Here is an 18,337-nt window from a genome sequence, read left to right as displayed (position 1 = left end):
ATCTGCAACAGGAAATCACTGTCCACAATTGCCTTACTTAATCAATTAGCTTTTCTGATGGCAGCTCTGTTTCTGGCACTCCCAGAGTGAGTGAAGAACACCAGCTGTCGATTTGCTTTAAATTTATGAAATTGACCCCAATTGAAACTTCTTATAAGCTATACTGAAGGTTTAAATGTTCCTCATGTAGGTCATAGAAAGGGGGCAGAGTTAAAATGAAAACATGTGTTTTCCTGACCCATTCAGAATGTGTTGTGCTTTGATTCTATGGGTGATTTTCCCATGGGTTTGTTGCTTAACATTGCCTGAAGAGTCACAATCCTATAACTTGTAATCCCATTTTTAATGACTGGGAAATGGAATGGAAAGACATTTAACTACAAGCAGGTGTGGCAGACAATCTCCCTATCTGCTTCCATTAGATTTGCTGCAGTAATATTGCTTTTGAAATGTCATTTTAGAAAAAGGGTCCATTTACAGTTGAGAATTTTATTTAAAAAAATCCCTATCACCACCCTCAATATCTGATCTCATTTCTGTTACTATGACAATGGGAATCAGTTTGTCTGCCCGAGAAGGTGACATTTTAAGCAAGACTTTTAGAGGAGGATTGATTCTGAAAAGACAGAATTATAGGAAGAGATTTTCTGATGCTATGTGCTGATTACCCTTGCCAGACACGGAAGACCTTGTGTTTATTGTGTGGAGGAATACTGTGTTGAATTGGTCTAAATAAACCTTCACCTGTACACTGCTAATGTATATCGCAGGTAGAAGTCAAGAGCAGTCCAAAGGCATTCTCGAATGGCACTCTTAAGTCTCTGAGGATCCTTCATTGGAGGTGAAGGAGGAGGTATTGGGACAGACAGGTTTAATATATATCTTGTGGTTGCTTTGCAACTCCAATTCTCCAATTTTTGGTAACTAGAAACCACCCCACCTGGTTTATTTTAGTTTAGAGGTGCAACACACAGTCCACACTGACCAGCGATCACTGCCACGGTCCTTCGCACACTAGGGCCAATTTGAATTTATACCAAGCCAATTAACCTACACACTTGTACATCTTTGGAGTGTGGGAGGAAACAGAAGATCTTGGAGAAAACCCACAAGAGAACACCCAGGTTCTTCCACACGACACTAGTGATGCTGTAATCTGGAGGGAAAAACAAACCGTAGGCAGCATCTGTGGAGGCAGATTGATGTTTGGGGTTGTAGCCAATGCTGATGCTCATTCAAGACAGGTGCAATTGGTTTCACGAGGGTGAAATTAGATCAGATTGATGCAGTCTATTTTTTTTTAAATGAAAAAGTTAATAAAATGGCGGCACGAGTCGATAGGTTTCAAGAAGACTTTCGGCACATTGACCTTCATCACTCAGAGTATTGAGTATAGAGGTTGGGAGGTCATGTCACTAATTTACTTAATCACAAAATACTCACAACTTTTTCTTTGGCTTCATACTGTTCGAGTCATAAGCTTTCAGTGAATATTCCAGTGCTAGTAAGTTAGCAGCATTTAATAGTGACTTCCAAACAAAAAGGGACAAGGATTAGTTATCTGGTGTTCAAATGTCCCTGGAATACACTCTGAGCTCAGAGGTACATATTTTATTTGTACAGTATGTTTTAAGCTTCTCTGTGTCATTTTGAAGCTATGATAAATCATAACAAGTGATAAGGTTTTGAAAAATAACTTTAAGCATTAATGAGGTTGTTATGTAGAAGCTTCCACCCCCTCCCATTGCCTTTGACAATGGGCAGTTGAAGGTGTAGCAGAGGTATAGGTGGACACTTTGGAGTGTAGACTGCAGCACACATGCTAATGTGGGATGTGATATGATTATTTGCTTACCTTTTGACTGAGCGAAGCAATCTGCCAATCTCATGATGCTATGCTGATCAGCGTAAACAAACCCTCAGCAACGCTGCATTTTCATCCAAAACTGCATGATTTTGGAGCAGTGGAATTGAGTGCAAGTCCTGTCTGGTTGGAAGTATGCTGCCTTTATGTGGTGTAGTAGATGTCATTTTACATTGTTTTTGGATATGATAGTCAAATGTAAACAAAATACTGTTTGAAATGGGCACCTCGTTGCCAGGAGGCTACGAGTATACCACAAATACATGACAGAAAGGACGATGTAAAGGTAAGTTCATTTAATTCTTGTTAGCAGGTCTCCTTTGCACTACTCTGAAGCAACAGTCCTGATTAAATGCTCAAGTTCTGGTTAAGAATAAGCGGTAATCCATTTAGAACAGAGACGAGGAAACACTTTTTCACACAGAGAGCTGTGAGTCTGTGGAATTCTCTGCCTCAGAGGGCGATGGAGGCAGGTTCTATAGATACTTTCAAGAGAGAGCTAGATGGGGCTCTTAAAAGATAGCGGAGTCAGGGGATATGGGGAGAAGGCAGGAATGGGGTACAGATTGGGGATGATCAGCCATGATCACATTGAATGGCGGTGCTGGCTCGAACGGCCGAATGGCCTACTCCTGCACCTATTGTCTATTGTCTATTGGTGTAGAGCTTTCTGGTGTAGAGGTTGCTATGGCTTAGTGGCAGATGACATGTATTAGTCAAGGAGACACCTCCAGAGTCTGTGACCTTTGGTGCTGTCAGTGTGAAGTTTGGACATTCTCCCTGTGACTATGTGAGTATCCCCAGGTACTGCAGACTGACTGTAGTAGGAAGGAGAAAGCTGCAAAAGGGAGGTGGGGGCAAGACAGGTGAAGCGAGTGGCAAAGGGCTGGAGGTGAAAAGGAAACGAAATAATGTGTCCGATAAAGAGAAGAGAAGTGAAACATAAAGCTGGAGGGAGGGATATAAGTGGAAGGGTGGGAGGGTGAGATAGTGGGAGAAATAGGTGTGCACAGTGGTGCATCAGTAGAGTTGCTACCCTACAGCACCAGAGACCCGGGTTCTATCCTGACTACAGGTGCTATCTGTGCAGAGTTTCAAAGTTCTCCCCGTGACCCGCATGGGTTTTCTCCGGGTGCTCTGTTGCCTTCCACATTCCAGAGACGTACATGTTTGTAGGTTACTTGGCTTTGATAAAATGATAAACTGTCCCTGGTGTGTGTAGGATAGTGTTAATGTGTGGGGATTGCTTTTTGGCAAGGACATGGTGGGCTGAAGGGCCTGTTTCTATGCTGTATCTTGAAACTAAAAACTAAACCAGGGTGGAGTGGGGGATCTTGGTTACTGATCTAAAATTGAATATATATTCCACCGAGGAAGTGCAGATTCTCTTGTGATGAGGCATGAGTTGGGCAGTTATAGAGGATTTATTCAATGTGAATGATAATGAAGATTGAGCCTATACTCTCTAACATTTAGAAGAATGAGAGTTAAACAGATTGAAATGTACAAAAAATTGAGAATTTAACAGCCGCTAATGGAGAAGATGTTGCTCCTGGCTGAAGAATCTAAAACTAGAAGTCACATTCAAAATTAGAAATCGGCTCTATAGAACTGAAATGAAACCATCTATTCACTCAGAGGATTTTGAATCTTTGGAATGTTGTATCCCAGAGGGCTGTGGAAGTTGAGGCATTGATTTTAATCAAAACCAAGATAGATGGATTTTTAGATAATAGAGAAATGAAGGAATGTAGAGAGAGGGCAGGAAAATTGCATCTGAGCTTAAAAATCAGTCACAAACTTAGTGAATGGTGGAGCTGAATGGCTCATGTTTTCTATTTCCTATATTCTTTTTGATGTTACTATAGAACCATTCTATAACTCAGCGAAGACCAGTCATTTGTTTGCTGCATTCAAGCCCATTTATTTCCAGCAGAAGTAGTTGGTGGGTGATTAGGAATGAGAACTCTGGAGGAATTGCCTCTTCCCAATCCTAATTGTACTGCATCTATTTCTGCCAGAGCTGAGATCAGTTAATTAAATATAGGTTTGAACGTGGGAGTTTTCCCAGAGGAGCAATTCCAAAGGCACTGGAGTAAGATTTTTCTTTATGCATACATGCAAAGCTTCAAGTACGTAAGCAGTGCAATTTGTGACCTTTCCTGCCATTGCGCACATTAAGCGTGTGTGATCTTGGCAGTTGCACACATCACAGTGAATGATACGATGCTTGCAACTCTTAAAGTGGGTGCGCTCAGCTGGAACAATCCAATAAGCTCGTGCTATAAGAGCAAGCTCCACAGCAGGATGGATATGCAGTATAATAGCCGAGTTGAAAAAAGTAGCTTGCTGTTGGTTATGATACCAAACCTTGTACCTGAGCTCAGGAGAGCCTGGCTTTCCTCTTGCGATAAAGTGCTCGATATAGCATATGCATTCCTCGCATCAATGCCAGGGTTTTCAGGGAAGCAGAGCGGCAACTCAAGTGAGGCATTTGAGTCGGGTCATTTTTTCATGTCAGGCAATTCAAAAGCAATCAGTGCAAAAGAGAATTGTGTTTTGATTTTTGAAATGCATAAACACATGTAGCCATTTGGAGAGATAAGGAACATTAAAATTGAACCATTTCTTCCCCATCCCCCAGTATTTCTTCCAAACTTTTTCCTTGACTGGGGGATTAAATAGACCGAAACAATGCAAAAGCCAAGATCGTGATGATAGAGCAGTGATTTACGTAGATATTTCGGTCCATGCGCAAGCAGCCGGGCAAACAATACCAAAACACAATTTCCTAGGCTAATTCCCCTAAAGAAAAAAAATCTCCAAAAGTTCGAGACTCGCTTCTTCATTTTTGTTTTCGCCAGCATGAATGTTAAAACACGTTTTACTGGTGCGCAATTACAGCAGACCCCAGGAATAACATGTTCTTGTTAAGGTGCTGTGGGATTTAACTGCAGCACAAAATCAATCACTAAATGTAGAGAACGCGGAGCCCACTTTGAAATTTCCATTTGTGACGTTCCAAGCTTGTGATGCCCAAATGGTTGAAGCACCTGGGTACACAATAGCGATGCATTGATCTTGCAACACATCTGATTCAGTTGCTGACACATTGGTATTTGTGCTTGGTGCGAAAATGCTTTGTAGGTTACAGGTAGAAATACAGGCAAGAACAGGCCTGTATGCCCATTACTTAAAGGGACATGCCAGTACTTAAACCAGTGTTGGGGAAATCTGCTGCAGCGGATATTAAAAAGCTCACCTGGATTGTAAGAATGGAAGAAATATCTGCTTGTCGTTCAGCTAAGGTTTTTCTCCATATTTTATTGAACTCCTGAGTGACTGGATTCTCTTTGACTCCATGACCTTGAACTATGATGAATAGGTTTTGAGGGGTTTCTGCGTGAAGTTTCATGAGGAATTAAGTGGCCCCACTTGAAAATTGGCGCCTTGATCAGTGTATAAGTAGGAATCCCAGGGTAAAGTTTTAAAGATTTTGTAAAACTGGGTTCTATTCATCAGAAAAATTACCAATTACAGTGGCATTCTGGTTGTCCAGCTGCAGGAAGGATGTCATTAAATTGGTAAGTGTGCAGGAGAGGTCAACTGGAATGTACTGAGGTACTGATTTTGATGATCAGCCATGATCATATTGAATGCTGGTGCTGGGTCGAAGGGCCGAATGGCCTACTCCTGCACCTATTTTCTATGTTTCTATGAAGTGGGTTGCTAACTTCTTTCTAGCTACCAGGTATTTCAAACTGCCCTTTAACATAGCAGTGGTTTGAATTGTGCACAGCGCAATTAAAAGGTAGAATAATCATAGGATATGCACAAAATTACAGATAGTTTGTAAGGGTGCTGCAAAACTTTGCAAACTGCCCCACGTATCCTCACTGCACAGTACACATTGGTACCCATCTTCAAAGCCTGGGGTCAGAACAATATGCTTTGCCTTGACTTCGTAGGTAAATGCATTTCTTTGCCAAAATCTGTTAATGTACACTGCCCAAACCTATGCCCATTCAAATCAAACCCACTTGAGAATGGATTGAAGATAAGGGCAACATTTGGAAATAAAGGGGGCATCAGTTAAAAAAAAGATCAGTTAATGCCAATTAATGTAAGGTGGTACAAAAGGAATGAGTTAAGTTGGCAGATTCATTTTAATGGTAACATTTGGTTTGCTGCAGATACAGAATTGAAGCTTATGAGTCTGCCAAATATCTGTTGTTCTGGTATAATACCCATACCTATATGAGCAAATGTGGCAGATTCCAATCCCTGAAGAACATTAGTGAACCAAATTAGTTTTTAATGGCAATCCACTTAATTTCATGGTTGCCACAACAAATATTTTTTTGTTATTGTAGATTGATTTAATTAGATAAACATAAATTCCCAATTTGTCATGGTGACATTCAATCTGTGTCTCTATATCAGTTATCTGATAGCAACCACAGCACTGCGAGGAAGGAGAAATGCTTAATCCAGTGTGGCAACATCGTACCTTTAAAATGATCATGCCACTCTTTTAGGTGAGGTCCCTTTGTCCCTAAGATGCATCAATGTTGAAAGTACTTCTGTTTTCCTCGTGCTTGCTATGTCAGTGTGCTTCTGATGGAGAAGCCCGTTTGCTGAAAAATATATTGTACAAAGAGAAAAATCAACACATCGGCACAGGCTTGAAATTATGTTACAGCTACAACATAGTAAATAACCCGTAATTCTTCATCAGAGCATTATCATACAACATTTGACACAGCACTGCATAAGCAGATAATTGCATTAGTAAACAATAGGATCATCAACTTATCTAGCCATAGAAGCAGAGTGAGGGTTAATTACCCATCAGGGCTGAGATCTGAATTTGTTGACAGTTAATGTCTGAGCAATCAACTGTTCAAAAAAGATTGCAAATAATTAATGGCGACCTGATTGATTTTTAATGATTAATAGTTTGTACAATAAAAAAAAGACAGTCGCAATCTTTCACAATTTCATGCATACCTCCCTTCACCCAACAAATTGTGCAGCAACAATATTTACTACTGCTCCTAATAGAAACACTAAGCAATTGCCGACTAGTACAATAGACAATGGTCAATAGGTGCAGGAGTAGGCCATTAGGTCCTTCCAGCCAGCACCGCCATTCAATGTGATCATGGCTGATCATCCACAATCAGTACCCCGTTCCTGCCATCTTTCCATATCCCTTAACTCTGTTATCCCTAAGAGCTCTATCTAACTCTGTCTTGAAAGCATCCAGAGAACCAGCCTACAACGCCCTCTGAGGCAGAGAATTCCACACACTCACAATTCTCTGTGTGAAAAAGTTTTTCCTCATCTCCATTCTAAATGGCTTACCACTTATTTTTAAACTATGGCCCCTGGTTCTGGCCTCCCCCAACATTGGGAACAAGTTTCCTGCCCATAGCGTGTCCAAACCCTTAATACATGATTAGCAAGTTTGCAGATGACACCAAAGTTGGTGGTATGCTAGACATAAAGAAGGTTGTCTGAGGTTACAGCTGGATCTAGATCAAAGGTAGACACAAAATGCTGGATTAACTCAGCAGGACAGGCAGCATCTGTGGATAGAAGGAATAGGTGACGTTTCGGGTGGAGACTCTTCTTCAGACTGATGTAAACTAGCATCTGCAGTTCCTTCCTGCACATTGGGCCTAGATCAAGTGTAATAATGAGCAAAGATATGGCAGATATAATTTAATCCAGCCAATTGCAAAGTGGGGTATTTCTGGGAAGTTAAAACAGGGCACAACTGGGGAATGTTGTGGACCAGAGAAGTACAAGTACAGAGTTCCTTGAAAGATGCATCACAGGTAGATAAGATAGTGGAGAAGGCATATGGCACACTTGTCGTCAGTAGATGAGCATTGAGTATAGGAGTTAATTTGTCATGTTGGAGATTCATAGGACATTGGTGGGACAGCATCTGAAATATTCTGTGTAGTTTGGGTTTCCGTTCTATAGAAAGAATGTGATTATGGTTCTTTTCCCCAGGATGGGAAAAATCAAATTCTACAGGGCATAGCTTTAGGGTGAGAAGCACAAAGTTTAAAGGAGGTGTGCATGGCAAGTGTTTTTTTTTACACGGAGGGTGATGAGTGCCTGAAGCAGATACATTAGTGGTATTTAAAAGACTTTTGGACAGACATATGGATATGCAGTGAATGGAGGGACATGGGTCATGTGCAGGTAGATAAGTGTTGGTCTTGGCACCATGTTTGACATTGACATTGTGGCCGTGTTTTGGTCACTCTCAGAATGACATGGTACTAATGGCATTGCTGGATCCGCAGCAGTGTGATTTCAAAGATAGCTTCCCTGAGCAGGAACCAAATGAAACTGGGCCAACCTGAGTCGTTCCCTTTAATTGAACTGCTTACCTGCCTGATGTGGACGGATCACACCTCCAACTTTTTGTGTCTATCTTCGGTTTAAACCAGCATCTGCAGTTCCTTCTTATACACTCCCTTCCATTGACTCCATTGTACCTCGCGCTGCCTCAGCAAGGCCACCAGCATAATCAAGGACAAGTCACACTCTGGCCACTCCCTCTTCTCCCCCTCTCCCATTGGGCAAAAGATATAGAAGTGTGAAAGTGCACACCTTCAGATTCAGGGACAGTTTTTCTGTTCAGCTATTAGGCAAACTGAACTACCACTAGAGAGCAGTCCTGAACTACTATCTACCTAATTGGAGACCCTCACACTATTTCTGATTGGACTTTAATTGCTTTATCTTTGAACGTTATTCACAATAATCCCTTCATCTGTACACAATGAATGGCTCGATTATAATCATGTTTTATTTTTCTGCTGACTGGTTAGCACACAAAAGCTTTTTGCTGTACCTCAGTACACGTGATAATAAACTAAACTAAACTCTGCTTCCTCACCTCTCCTGCAGTTGCCCTCCAGCTTGTGAATTTCAGCTAATCCATCCACAATCCACAAACCTTCCAAACCAAATGCCTTCCATACTCAGTTACTCCTCCACTGCACCATGCTCCCGACTGATGACGTGCCAGATTTGTCATCTTATCTGCCTTTTTCTTTTGACTGATGTGCGATTGCAGAGTATTTAAAAAAAAAGTGTTTAAGCACCGTTCAGTAGTTATCTGATTCTTTGGGCATTGGGAGTGACTGAACTATGTAACAGCAACCCGTTGGCCAAAGTACAGATGTTGTGCACACAGTGCAGTGCTGCCAGACTTCAACATCACTAAGAGTTTGGTGCAAATCGTTGGCAAGAGTTCTTTTGGGTATGAAGAGCAGGCCAAAGCATGTGATCTGCAGGAGACTTTTGTGACAACATTTTGCTGGATCCAAGATTGTGCCCAACCCAGGCGACTATTTGTGTGCTAGTCACAGATGCAGATCTGCAATCGCACATAACAATCGCTCCACACTTTAAAATCTCGACAATCTGTACACCGTGGATGGCTCGATTGTAATTATGTATTGTCTTTCCACTGACTGATTAGCATGCAACAAAACCTTTTCACTTTACCTCGGTATATGTGACAATAACGTGAACAGAACTGATCTGCAAGGTGTTGCACCTGGAGGTCGTATGTGAAGGGGCATATAGTTAATGGCAAGATCCTCAACGGCATTGATGTACAGAGAGATCTTAGGGTCCAGATCCGTAAGTTTTTAACTAAAAGGCAGCAATTGGATGCCGGCCCTCAGTGCTGAATTTCATAGCCGGGAAGTGCTCATTCAGGTTCACATTTAGCAAATGTGCCCCACATTTGTTATAAAGGTGCGCTTCTGGTTACCCCCATGCTCACTTCAAGCCATTTGTGTCCATTATAAATGCAGTTGGTTGTGGTACGGTGCGCCAGGGCACTTGCTGTGTTGAGCACTTCTATGCACGGGAGACTAGAAAATAAAATGTAAGGCCAATGTAATGTTCTCTATCTTGTTTAGCAATCAACTTTCCAATGAAATTGTATTGTGTGATACATGTGAATATTGTGCTGCAGGATAGAATTTCAGCAATGTTGTTTTCAACTGTGCCCTAGACACACAAAACATATGTAAAATTGTAGTTGAATTTTACCATTGAGAAGTATATTTCATTTTAAGTGATAAGAATGACAAATTCAATTTAAAATTGCCACTTCACAGAGGTGTAGTTATGATTTCCATTGATCGTCCTGTGTAAACTGCTTTCTTTGATTTAGGTAAAATAAAAGTAAATTCTATCTGTATCTTTTGCACAACAGATTATTAAATAACATTTCTTTAAAAATGAATTAGTTAATTACATCTAATTTCTCCTATGATCAAATGATGAAGGTAGTAGAATACTTTCAATTTATTTAGATACATACTTTTCAACATTCCTTTAGAAGTAGCAAAAGTCTGAAGAAGGGTTTCGGCCCGAAACGTTGCCTTTTTCCTTCGCTCCATAGATGCTGCTGCACCCGCTGTGTTTCTCCAGCATTTTTGTGTACCTTCGATTTTCAAGCATCTGCAGTTCCTTCTTAAACACAAGGAAATTAATATGTTGAGTTTTAATGTCGATTAAATTCCAGAAGCCTGGTGTTGCACAAGACCAGTCAAATTTATGTTGGATTTCAAAAAGCTGTGCAATTTCAGCCTAAATTGAGGCACTAATTAATTAAATTTAGATTTGTTGGTTATTTCAGTTTTAGGATAGAACCACTAAGCTATATTACAAAATGAACCAGCAAGACTGACTGGTGATTAGGAATGTTTAAATTATTTCAGTACAGCATGTTACTTGTATTAAATTGAGTCCCCAAAAACCCGCCATGATTTTGTAACAGTCTTTAAACAAATAGTAGAAGTGGAAGTTAGGAAATTAATTTAGCATTAATTTAGACTTTATGCATTTGGGCTCCTTCCATGGTCCAGGGAATCCAGAGGATCACTTGGCAAAGCTTTAAAATTGCTGAAGATAGAAACAACAAGCTGGAGTAACTCAGCGGGACAGGCAGCATCTCTGGAGAGAAGGAATGGGTGACGTTTTGGGTCGAGACCCTTCATATACTTTTGGCACAAAAGGTTAATTAAGGCAGACAAAAACATTGTAGGTCTAGTCTTACAGGTAACGGAGTAAGTTACATTGGCCTATATTGTAAAACTAGGTCAATGAAGGTGATTTCACCCACAGGTGCGCTGCACAAGACGTTGTGTGTACAGGAAGAGGATCTCGGGACGTTCTGGCATACAGTCTGGGCATTTCTGCTGTATCGTTCACATAGATTTTGGGATAAATAAACCTTGTAAAATCTAATTACCGCAGGCTCCATGTACACAGCTAATTGCTTCTCTTAGAAGGTTGAGTGGTTCGGATAAGTTAGATTGCATATGGAGAGACAATGGACATGAGAAAATCTCTATTTCTCTTCATGCTGTTTATCCGGGTGTGGAGTTTAGACTACTTTTTTTTTGTAGGCAACTTTAACTTTGTCTATCAACATTGCTGCAATTTAAAGTTTCACACGGAAGGCACCATTTTATTGGTGTTAACAGGAATGTCCCAAGCCTTTTTCAGAGCTCTTCAACACAAGAAGTGTAAACATTGACCTTCTACAAAGCTGTTCGCAAGTGTTTTCCAGATTAAGTATATGTAAACATTTACTCATTTCCTACTAATTAAACAATATTGGTGGACAATTGTAATAATCCTCCAGATTGGCCTGATAGGGGATTTTTGTATGAATTAATACTTTTTTTTTATACCTGCCACTTTTTCTTTGACCTATAACAACATTGGAGATCAAGATTCTCAATTTTGAATTAAATATGTACAAATTAAATGAAGTCTTAGACAATAATATTTGGTCTGCAGAAATCAATCAGGCACTTAAATACTTAAATATTCTGTTGTGGTATGCAGAGTAAAGTTGCACAGAAATTGCATTAAACTATTCATGACCAATCTAAAATATTTATATACCTTGTGGTAGCTGTTTGTTTGTTGTTGTTGAGATCATGTAATAGAGTTTTGGATTAGACCTCCCCAGTCGCTTTCTGTTTAAAAGGCTCGATATTCCTTCTCACCCATGGATCACAACAGAAAATGACCAAGAACAATCCGTTCCTATTCATCATGCCATCTGGTAGCTCGTTCCACATGTAATGTGGTCAGTTTGATTTCCATAAATAATAATCAGCTCCTGATGTTGTGAGCAGGATTTAATCCTGGATTATGATTTACGATCTAGGTGATGCCAAGGCTGCTGCTGCACCTTAGAGGGGCCATACAAGCTGGCAATATTGTGCATGCACAGTTGGAGATTTATTGTTGTCAAAAAATATCTGCAGGAGAGCTCAGCGCTCCCATGCTTATAGTTAAAGGGCCTGTCAGGAGAGTGTCATGGTCTTGTTGTATCGCCGAAGTAGAACACCTCCTACGATGTCCTTCGACTATGTAGTGAACCTCCTACGAATATGTAGAAGATCTCCTACGACCATGTAAAATATCTCTTTCGACTATGTTGAAGACTAGCTTCGACTATCTACCATTTACTCTCTGGAAAATTGGACACCGAATAGTGGAGAGTGAAGACGACCACCTTCGACTATCTTCGACTATACTAACACTATCTACGACTACCTTTGATTACCTTTGACTATCTTCGATTGCCTTCGATTACCGATGAATAACATGCCGACCTACTACGATCTGCTTCAACTAAACCTACGAGTAAAAAAATATTGATTTTTTTTCCATGCCTACCAATTTTTACTCGTGGACAATTTTCAGCATGCTAAAAAAATACTCCTCGACTGAGGCCTCGAGATATATTGTTTTACAAATGACAACAAAGTTGAAGTGTCTGGAATCTAGAATTCATGCACTTAAAAAAAGGATAATATCAGAGTAATGTCCACCTTTATTAACTGGGGAATAGTAGAGAATGTATCCTGAATGATGGAATGACACATGGTAAGACTATATGACATTGGAGCAGAATTAAGCTATTCAGCCCATCGAGTCTGCTCCGCCATTCAATCATGACTGATCTATTTTTCCTCTCAACCCTATTCACGTGCCTTCTCACCGTAACCTTTGATGCTCACTAGCTCGATGTTTAATGTTAGCTAGATGTTCACTAACTGCCTTCATAAGTTGTAGGAGCAGAATTAGGCCATTCGGCCTAATCTAGACATCAAGTCTACTCCGCCATTCAATCATGGCTGATCTATCTTTCACTCTCAAACTCATTCTCCTGCCTCCTCCCCATAACCCTGGACACCATTACTAATCACGAACCTATCAATCCCAACCTTAAAAATATGCATTTACTTGGCCTCCATTGTGGCAATTAATTCTACAGATTCATCACCCTCTGACTAAAGACATTTGTTCTCACCTTTGTATCAGAGGAGAGAGTTGAGGCAGGTCCAACAACAACATTTGAAAGATACTTGGACAAGTACATTAATAGGAGGAGTTGGTCTCCTTTCATCGACTTTTTGGAATCATGTGATGCAGCGGTACCGTAAGGATTGCTGATTTCAGTTCATGACGCGGATAGAGCTACATCTCCGAATACAGATTTGAAAAATTCTCTTTTAAGGGGCCTTCTCTTCTATTTCTACTTTCCACTTTCTCTCTTCCTTTTTTTATTTTTTATATACACACTTCACGTTTTTCTACTCTCTACCATCTATTTTTCCACTTTTTCCCCTTTCTATTGTTTTCTTTTTCTTGTCCTGCTTACTTCCTTCTTATAACATAAAACGAGAGGTTGTACATATAATTGATTACGGTATTACATAGTTGGCACCTAAAATTAGGTGCCACTGTACTGTTTTGTGCTGTATTAACTTCTAGTAAAATAAACAAAAAAAAAAAAAAAAAAAGTACATTAATAGGAAAGGTATAGAAGGATATGGACCAAATAGGACCAGGTTAAATTACATCCTTGGAGGCTTGGTTGAGCTGGGCCGAAGGGTCTGTTTCTGTGCTGCATGGCTCTGACTTGCAAGCTATCTGGAACAGTACAGGCTCAAAAAGTTGAAGGTGCATGGGTTAAGTGAGTTGTGCGAGAAGGGAGGCCAGTGTGAGATGGGATCCATTCAAGCATTTCATTTCTGTGTGAAAAAGAATAGTTGAAACCAGGTCAGCTTTTGGAGAAATGCAATAACTAATATTTCTTAATCCCCCCCCCACTATGATAGCACCTAAAAGGTGTATGAGACTGGCTTCTGGGAGATCAACCTAAGTGAACTGATACTGAAAGGAAATAATATTTTAGATCATTCATTAAAAATGCAGTGCAGATTTCAATGGGGAAGGGTTTTTCATGTTGTTCTGCAGAGTCTTTGATCATTCAGGGAAAAAAAGTGAATTTAACATCTCTTTCAGAACATCGCCAGGATGTTTATAATCTGTGATGTACTTTTCAGGTGTACTTACTGCTTGAATAGAGGAAATGGCAAGAAGTTGTAGACCGGATCATTTGTGCAGGGTTAGATGTAGTAGCCAAATTTACAGTAACAGTTCGCAAAGGTCACGCAAAATAAGATAGATAAAAGGAAAATGGGAAACTACGATTGAAGAGGTAGGAGCTGAGCATACAAAGGACAGGAAAAGAATAGGGTTATGGAGATGGTCGGAGAAATGTGTGCACACTGGGGCCGAGGGAGAGGAAAGAGAAGGGGAAGGATGGCGTATTACTTGAAAATAGAGAATTCATTTTGAATATTGTTGGGTTGTAGATTACCAAAATGAAATACGAGGTAATGTTCTTCCAGTTTGCGTGTCCTTACTTTTGCAGTGGAGGAGGCCAAGGTCAGAAAGGAGGAGGAAGTTAAAATAGCAACCGGGAGCGACAGTAGACAGGGTGCAAGTGTTTGTAAGTTTTTAAATGCAATCAATGGCTTCTTGATGAATGGAGTCTTTACCATTATGTACAAATAAGGGTACTATAATTTTTGGTGTTGAGTTCCCACATTGAATCTAAGTGTTTGATGTATTTGATCAAAGATGCAGATTTTCTGTATGACGGTTTAAGATCGAGCAATCGCTGAGAAGTGAAAGAATACTTTGAATATTTAGTTAGTTTATTTTATTATTAAAGTCACGTGCACTGAGATACAATGGAAAGCTCTTTGTCTGCATGCTGTCCAGTCAAAGGAAGGACTATTTCATGAATGCAATCAAGCTGTCCACAGTGCTGAGATGAAGGGTACAAAGATATATCATTTTAATCTGATAAAGTCCGATTAAAGATAGTTTCCAATAAGGTAGCTGTGAGGTTTAGACTGCACTCCAGCTGATGAGAGGATCGATCAGTTGCCAGATAAGTGTTGGGAAGAAACTGTTCCTGAATCTGGAGCGAACCATTTTTTAACCGGTACCTCCTGCCTGATGGAAAAGGAGAGAAGAAGGATTGGCTTGGGTGAGACTGGTCCTTGATTATGCTGGCGGCCTTGCCGAGGCAGTATGGGGTGTAGATGGAGTCAATGTAAGGGGGGGGTTGATTTGTGTGATGGTCTGGGCCATGTCCACACATCTCTGATGCATTCTTTTGGAAAACTGTAACCTTTTTTGTAATCGTATTTCTATTGCTGGTTGGTCAGATAAGGTGGCAGTAGTATCTTTAAGTTGGCAAGTAAGTGTTGATAGATTTGGTGTCATGTTATCTCGTTTTCCTTTCACCTTGCCCTCTCTTCATGCATTGTTGCTGCATATCATCAAGATTACACTCAGTACCTGGTTGAGATGTGAGCAATGGTTTAAAATTTTAATGTACTCCATGTACAAAGGTGACACATTCTGAATAGGCCTGCCCATAAATTGATGACTTTTAACATTGGTTTTTAGAGAAATAACATTCTACTTTCATTGATATCACTCTTCAAACTACAAATTTCTGTATATTTTGGTCAGTTTGTATTTTACAGTCATAAAATCTTACAGTGTGGAAACAGGCTCTTCGGCCCAACTTGCCCACACCGGCCAACATGTCCCATCTACACTAGTCCCACCTGCCTGTGTTTGGCTCATATCCTTCTAAACCAAACCTATTCAGATGTCTGTCTAAAGGTTTCTTAAAGTGTTGCATCTGTTCACTAACTTCACTGAGGCAAAAAGAAAGACAATTTCCCATCTCCGTCTTTCAAAGGCCCACCAACCTTTTCTATAAGCTTAGCCTGTCCACTCTTAGGCTGATTGAATTTAATTTGAGTGCATTATAGTTGTGTGAGCCAGCCATAATTGCATGCCCTCTTTGAGGATAAATTAGCTGAATCTTCAACACTGCAATGGTGGTCTGTGGTACCTATCCGACCAGCATTGACTACCATTTATAAAACAAGTTTGCAAAATCCCTCAAGGAGTTTTTCTTTCAAATACATATCCATTCTTTTTGTTCCCCAACATCAAAGGATTAACAATTTTTCCAAAAAAGTAACAATTCAGCTAATTCTACTCCACACAATAATAGCGAAGGTAGATCAGATATGGGATGGTCTGTTTAAAAAATATATCTAATTGCATATTTGGATTAATGCCAATTGCCAAAGTCAGATTTTAAAGGAGAAAATTAAACCTAATTCAAAGCATCGACCAGAGATTAGTTCCACACAGTGACTGAGGAATTGCTTGCCAGCATAGCCCATGGAACACTCTTATGTTTGGCAGTGACTGAACCTATTATTTTCTTTCAGTTACCAAAAAGTTAATTTGTCTGAAAACAAATTCTAACACTGGTTTTCTCTTTGTCGTGAATTGGAGAAGGGGTGTGAAGCAGGGGACGGGCAGTGGAAAGCAATGATTTGAAACTCTCTGCATAGTTGGCAAACCTCCAAGATTTCATCTATGGCCTCTACCTTCAAAGGCCCCATCCAGACTCCCAAATCAGTTTTTATATCTGTAACCTTTCTCATTTTCTTCGCCAAATAAAGTCAATATGCGAAAGAGAGAATTTAACAGGATTATTTTGTGCATTCAAGGTCAGGGTGATTCATTTTTTTCTAACCTGCATCCTACAAAGCAATGCTAAGTCACTTCAATTAATTTTATTTCTGGAGTGCCCAGGCAGCCCTGCTTTGATCTAAAGTAAGTAATCAAGCATGTGCAAATAGGTTAAAGTTCAGGATGACCATAATAAATTACAATACTGTTTTGGGGGGGAGAGGGTTTCTGAAAAGCATTTCCTTACAAAAATATCTGTTACATGATCTCTTGCTCATAAAACCTTTTATAGAACTTATTAGACTTGTTGCTGGAGAATTGGGGGAGGGGAGGGGAAAACAAAGTGGGTACCACCACGTTTCTGTTAGCTTGTCAACTTGCCAGCTGTGCTATGTACCCCTGTTACTTTAAAAGCCACAAAAGAAGTGAATACTGAATTATGCTGAACGTTGCATTCTAGTAGCCTGTCGTTGCCACAATTGAAATCATTAAAAAGGCAAAGTTCTCCACAGAAATTTCAAGCTGCAAGCTGCAGTCAGTTCTCTCTGTGATTGGCCAGTGTGTTACTTGGCAACAAAGGGCCATTCACTTCTTAATGAATATAAAGGTACATATTGGCGGCAAATAACATGGCAGTATTCATTTGGGTACCTGATGAAGTGCAGTGGATGCGCAGTGCTGGTGACTTTATCTTGTCAGCGTAGCAACGTTTGCTGTTGTATAGTATTGTGCATTGAAATCAAACACATCTCTAAATGGTGCATTAAAACACTTTTGGACCACGTCATAGAAAACATTATCTGCTACACCGACCTATGATGAATCAAGAATTGAAGTTTTGTTAAGTATGGATTTGAATACTTCAGATTCAATTCAATTAAATTGAAATTAAATTAAATTGAATTTCAATTCAATTAAATTGAAATTAAATTAAATTGAATCTGAAGTATGGATTTGAACCTGACATGCAAACGTCAAATGTTCCATATGTTTATGAAAACACAAGCTACTGCAGTGTCTTTCAAAGGGATGAAATCCGTCTCAGAGTTTAATCACTATTATTGAACAAGTTGCCCTCTGATAATAATTGGGCTTTACCCGAATTCTTTTCTATTTGTTTTCATCATGTGCTTAGCATCGCCAGGTTTATTATCCCTCCCTAGTTATTTTGTGAACTTGACGATTCACCTCAGAATTATGGAAATCTCAGTGCAGTAAGTTCATTCTGTGTGTACTAGTACTTAGAAAGAGCCAACCGGTTGAAGTGGGATATGGTGCAATAGCTCGTGATGCTGCCTCACAGCAACAAGCCAGTCTAGATCCTGACCTTGGTTTGTCTGAGTGGAGTTTGTACATTCCCCTAGTGTCTGCATATGTTTCTGCTGGCACTGTGGGTTCCTCACAAAAGCCAAAAACATGCTGATAGATTAATTGACTACTGTAAATTCCCCTGGTACAGGCAGGCAGCAGGAGACATGGGAGAGAGCTGATTGTCATGTGACAAAGACTTTGCAGGAGAATAATTGGAGACATGGAGTGTGT

The 18,337-nt window shown here is 40.0% G+C and overlaps 1 protein-coding gene across 4 annotated transcripts in view; it reads left to right on the top strand.

Annotated features, from left to right (window-relative positions):
* Positions 1-18,337, top strand: part of epha7 (eph receptor A7) — a 252,404-nt gene that overhangs the window by 130,223 nt on the left and 103,844 nt on the right. The window lies entirely within an intron of this gene.

The sequence above is a fragment of the Leucoraja erinacea genome, chromosome 5 (assembly GCF_028641065.1).
Source record: "Leucoraja erinacea ecotype New England chromosome 5, Leri_hhj_1, whole genome shotgun sequence".
NCBI lineage: Eukaryota > Metazoa > Chordata > Chondrichthyes > Rajiformes > Rajidae > Leucoraja > Leucoraja erinaceus.
Note: the sequence above shows the minus strand (reverse complement) of the source record. Positions and strands in the feature narration are given on the sequence as shown.